The sequence below is a fragment of the Stylophora pistillata genome, chromosome 9 (genome assembly GCF_964205215.1).
Source record: "Stylophora pistillata chromosome 9, jaStyPist1.2, whole genome shotgun sequence".
Lineage (NCBI taxonomy): Eukaryota > Metazoa > Cnidaria > Anthozoa > Scleractinia > Pocilloporidae > Stylophora > Stylophora pistillata.
In genome coordinates, this window is record NC_142527.1 from 28,071,446 (window position 1) to 28,077,791 (window position 6,346).

A 6,346-nucleotide genomic window follows, 5' to 3' on the forward strand; every position below is an offset into this window, starting at 1 on the left:
AACTCTGGACTCAAATAGGATTTTAATAGTTTGATACACACGACAAACAAACAATTCGCTGCTCTTTAAATAGATGTATTATTAACAATTGGAGCCAAATCAATTTTATCTCTCATCCGTAGCTTATATATCTTATTAAGCAAGCGCGAGGGCCGTACTGGTAGAATATCGGCCCGAGGGCAGATATTCTGCCGGTACGGTCCCGAGCAAGCTTGGTTAATAAGAGATTTATTACACGACTGAAGTTCAAAGAGACACAAGTGCGGTATAATTCGGGACCATTCGGGACAGTGCCCGGTCCAATACTTAGAGAATATTGGACCGGCAATAGAGCATTCTGATTGGTTGATTTTAGTTATTGGCCCTCTGACTGTCCGAGTCGTGTAATAAATCTCGTTAAAATCTTTCGTGCAAAACGTTCAGATTCGACTGATGCCATTAATCAAGCTGGTGCCTTATTAGCATGGGTTGCCTTGTTATTGATATATAATTCATCGCCATTCTATCATGTGTGTGGACTAGATAATATACATGGTGCCAAGGTTTATAATCTATGATTTCTCCATTGAGATAACAGTGTTGTGACAGAAAAAGTTATAAGCTTTTGCTTTTCTAAGAATCCTATCGCCTGACATCCTAAACGCCGGAAAGAAGAGAGAAGAGAAGAGAAGATTTGAACCTGCTTTGGTAAACTTGCTTGGCCGGCCAATCTTGGGTTTAACCGTACCGTGTGTATGCACCACATGTGTCGGGGATACAGTCGGTACCAGTTGTGCTCGTACCTCGCAGTATTACTTTTGCAAAATGAAATATGTCTAACGCCAGTTACACCCTCTGGACACTGTACATATTACGTATTCCAAGTACAGTAGAAAGTGATCAGCTTACCTTTCTTATAGACTTTAATCCATAAGGAGTCCAGTCCACGGTATACAGATATTAGATGGCTTCCAAAGTAAGGATCTGAGAGATTTCTCATTGCAGCAATGACGTCACCAGATGCATTCACAGTCAATGAGAAGTGTGCCTTACATCCTCTTCCGTGAGGAATTCGTTTTTGTAGCATTTAAAATTACCATTTTTCAATCTTGCAAAAGATTGATAAATAAAGGATAGATAAATAAAAAAATAAAGAAAAAAAATAGCTGTTCTTAACAGAGGCGGGAGTTGTTTATCGTCTGTCTTTCAAACCATTAATACCCATTCGCTCCAAAAAGAAAACCTTAGATGCAATACAATTTTAGATAATACATTCGATAGGTTGAAATCTTACGGTATTAGCTTAGCGTAGTGAGTCGGTGATATCATACGCCAGAACCGTAAGGGTTTGTTTAATTTTATATTTCCTCTTGATGTCACCAGGTATGCCTGCAGCTCCTCCAATTTTTCTCTAACGTGTCAACCTCCTCTGGTAAGTGTAGAAATTAAAAAGAAAGTCACTTTCAACATGACGTTAAACCTGTTATATTTTAACTTTCGACTACTCGCGTTTCGGGATCGATACACTGCGTCTTTCTTAGATTTTTCTGTTATTTAAGTTTAGTAACCTCTGCTATAACCACATACAATGTAAGTGTCTTTAAACTAAACTAACAATCCATGCTCTTGGAAACTTTAGCTACTGAAATACGAAATTTGTCTAGAATGTTTCTTTCGCTGCGAAAGTTTGATTTAAACGCGTGCGAAGACTAGCTAGAACAATAGTATATTTCAAACTTGACAATGAAGAGAGATCAGACTTAGGATTTGACAAGGAAGATATTTGCAAAAACCTAGAAAAATACCTGGATTTCATTTGTACATGTGAATTACAGAAATCAATTCCAAACATCGATCAAGTTTTCTTTTTAGTTTTAATGTTGAGTTGGTGTTGTTATCGGCCTTAAAGAGGTTGAAGAGTTTTAAATAGTATCTAACTCACCCTATAAATGAATTTCCTGGGAGGTGGAATTGTAGCAACATTTCGACATAAAACACAATAATAAACTTAGTTGATCTGAAAAAAGTATTTATTTCACCATCTACTAACACTTTCACTGGTTCTTTATGACAAAATTTTAACATGAAAGTCTTTTGAAAAGGCTTGGGCATATGTTGAAATTGGTTGCCTGTTGGGTAGAAAATTGTTTTCAAGGTCCTTCTCTTGACTTATAAATCGCTACGTATGATCTGGCTCCTGGCTACCTGAGTCACGACTTCTGGAAAGCAATCCTCAGAGGAGAAGTCAATGAGCATAGTCAGCAAACAAGCTCTGCGTCCCCATGAGCAAGCTGAAGAACTAGGGTGATCAGGTGTTTCATATTGCAGCTCCTATCCTATGAAACCATCTCCATCCACAAATAAGATTAGAGACCCTATCCAAATTTAAATCTAAACCTAAAACATACCCATTTAATGCTACATATTAGTTCTATTTTTTTTATTTATTTGTTTAACAATTTACCAACGGCAGGTGAATTTACAATAGGACAAGGTTGTCCGCTACTAGGTAAATTATTTTACCCTATCCCCTAAAAGCAGGCAAAATTGAAACCCAACCCACTTATAAGCCTCCATGCTAAAAACAAGACAAAACAAAACAAAAAAAGTTGCTTAACATGCACAAGAATTAAGAGCATTGGAACGACAACATTTTACACAAACTAATTTAAAGGAACGGATGTCGTCTGGATTTAAGACTTTGCTGAGTCTTAGATAAAAGAAGGACTTTAGTTTTTTGACGAAAGACGGTAGTTCCTTTTCTGCTCTTATGTTATCTGGTAAGGCGTTTCATGTGTTACAGATTCTTACAAAAAAGGAATCGCTATAGAGTGAGGTTTTAGCTTTCTCATTTTTGAGAAAAAGACCAGAGGCGCCACGGCGCGAGCGCCCACTACAAAACTCAAAGTAGTTTCTTTTCAGATCAATTAAACCTAATTTCCACTTAAAGAAAAATATTTTAAACATATTTTCTAATAGTTTTCTAATTGTAATATTTTATTTGTGAGAGTTTTGACCATTATAATTTTATTTGATAAGTAAAAATGTAAATATACATGTGTTATTATCCATAGACTTTTGTAAACTGCCTAAAACTTCAGGATTAGGCACCCTAGAGGTAATCGTAGTAGTATTATTATTATTATCATTATTATTATTATTATTGTTATTATAGATTGGCCAACTCATGCTACAACTCAAGTTATACCAACATTGAATGCATAGTTTTGTCTTAGGGAGTCCATTTGTCCACTTATGCTGTAACAAGCTGGCAACCCAACCATTTTCTTCATGCGTCAAAACACTAAAAGGGTGCTCCTTGTCTATGTGCCCCTAGACATTATAGGGAAGGAGGCAGGTCAAATTAAAATTAAAAGGAGGGGTGCTCATTAATTTCAGTTCTAATTGTGGGAGAGTCCTTGCTTTTCCAGATTCCTCAAAACTTGTGACAAATTCCTTGTATCAATGTTTACTTTGGGTTTCAGCATTTTGTAAAAATACCATGCAATATTGAAATCTTAGGCCTGAGTATTTAATGCCATCCAAATAACATAACATGTAACAATGTGGTAACTACAGTTTAATTGTATACATGCGATGACACAACCGCAAACAAGGGAAGTCAGGTTACAGACTCACCCGTTACAACTTTTGAGGGCTTAAGAATAAATATGGTAAACAGTTCCAATTAATACAAAGTTGAAAGTCTGAAAGCTGAAAGATATACATTACAAACATCAAACCCTACGCATCCATGCCAAAATAGGATCAATTATATTTGTATATATTATATAAATTAATACTCCAGTCTAAGTGCTCTTGTGAAGAATTATTTGCCACCACCAGGCAGCGCCTCGTGGTTTACATACTTTCCTCATGTCCTCGCAACGTCCGGCACGGTTTATCAGCCGGTACTGACCGATAGAAAGTGTAGTTTATTGCTTAATTATCCCACAGGTCATTTTCTTCTCCATGTTGCTCTCTCCAGAGAGAAAATGCATTAACTCCAAACCAAAGTAGTCACGGTATGGACATAATGATCAATGCTACAGTGAATACCACTAAAACCTCATTACCAATAAAAAAAATGAAAGAGAGAGTAAAAATCTTTTGTGTTCTTTTTCTTGTCTTGTACATCTATCATGTTTGATAAATGATACAGAGGGTTTCTGTTTACTAAAACTCAACCACCCTTACGAGAGAAGTAACAACACATGTTCTAATGCATGTCTTCGAGCCTTGCCTGTGGAGGGTGGGGAATGTGAACCTTGCCTGTAAGGGTGGGGAATTTAAGCCTTACATGGGAATTTGAATTAGATTTGTGAAGTCTTTCCAGTAGAATACAAGTGTTATATTTTATAATATAGAGGTGTTTAAATGTAATTTGAAAGACTTCACTTTTGCAATTGAATGGCTGAGGAGGAAAGATATGCAAGGTCTAGGTTTTAAAGCTTCGTCAGTGGTGGCTGATCTTGCCTTTTACGACATGGAAAAAATGTAACAATTCTAAGGTTCCAAATCAATTTTGCAGCTCACGGTTCACTAGTCTTAAGAAGGGACTTCGAACATTGACATATCTCTCAATTGAGAGATATGTCAATCAAAGTGATATACTCTTAGATCTGAATCTTGATTTTATTTTTTGGTTCGTCTGCATGTACGCAAGTCAAGTGGACCATCTAGCCGGAGCTTATCCCTATTTCATACACTGTAGCATGAAGCCATTAAGGAGTATAACAGCATAACTACTCCGCCCCTAGGTGAGGTGCCAGCTTACCCTCTAGCATTTCATTAGGCTTCCCTGACAATTTGCCGCCCCCCCATTCATACTTCCGGGTGGAGACAGTGGGTACTGTGTGAGTTTTATGGCGAGGTTGAAATGTAAAAAAAAAAAAAAAAATCTTCAAGTGCGCGCATTGAAAAGTCTTTTTTTCGAAATCTACATTTCTTTACCTTTTCTGTGAATACTGATCTCGCCATTGTGCCTGCGGTTCTAGCGTAGGCGAAAAAGGTTAGTCTTCTTGGACTTATTTTGTAGTTATTACGAGAGCAGAAGTTTAGGAAATCGACTCGCCAGTAAGTAGAATTTATATTTATTGTAATGGACCAATTTCCTTTCTATAACTCGGCAATATATTATAGAAATAGTTTTTTACACATCTATGCTTTTCATGGGGTCGTGCAGTGCAGTTTTAGAGCAGCGTTACACAAACACCATCTGCGGTCTCCTTGAAATGACACCTCTTTATCGCGATGTTGAAATGCTAAAAAAGGGAAAACTTCCCTGCTACCGCCAAGATAGTGTCACTCGCACTTACAGATATATCCCTTTAAGTTAGAAACAAAAATATTGATAACTTACAGTTTGATGATCTTTGAAGAATAAGATATGAAATCTGAAAAAAAAAACTTATGTTAGGAATCCCTTTATCTGTGATGGAGAAAAATGCATTTACACGAACAGCGTCTGCGGTTTCCTTGAAATGACACCTCTTTAGTGGGGTTAGTCTTTAAGTATACTTTTTAGAGGAGGAAGAAGGAGGAGGGGGTTATGTTTTGCCATATCCTACCATACTAACCAATTCCCAAAAGCAAAACACAGAACACGGATCCTGTTGTCCCTTTTTCCTGGGGTAACTTCTTTGGGTGTTAGAAGTTTAAAAATTAAAGGCTGGCATGGCATAGGGTTTTCACAGAAACAACGGGGGGTTTGCAGAAACAACGTTCACCCGAATAACCCGATCATACTTCAGAAGAAGGCAGTGTGGCCCTGTGGTCAGCGTGTCAGACTCACAATCCGCCACTCCTGGGTTCGAGTCCCGCCCTGACCACTACCTGGATTTGCTTCACAGTAGCTCCGAGTTCAAATCCTTGGCCATGCTTGTAAATAGCCAACGGGTTTGCCTTTGGCCAGATGGGATTCTTAATAATGTTATTTTCAACTTGAATTATTTGTTTCAGTTGTTTGGTAGAAAACCTGTAAACTAGCTTTCAGCTTAGTGTTTCTTACTCTGCGAGCAGAGCCTTTTTAACTGTCCTCGAATCGAAAAGGGAAAAAGGAGGGTTAAGAAGAAAAGGAGGGTTAAGAAGAAAAGAAAAAGAAAAGGCTCTACGCTTGCTGGGTAAGTGTTTCTCCACGTTAAATAAAGATTATTATTATTAAAATTTAGTTCACTGGATAAAAAACTGAGCTACACCGCGACAACGCAAATCCCAACGTGCTCCTCTACCTTAAACAAGAGCTAAGAGAGAGGTAAGACCAGTAACCAAGTTTTCCTCTTATTTGTAATTAATCAAATCATTTTCCATGTTTAAGACCATTCAGTACTATTCCGGGCTAAAGAATTCCGCATATCTACCTTTACAC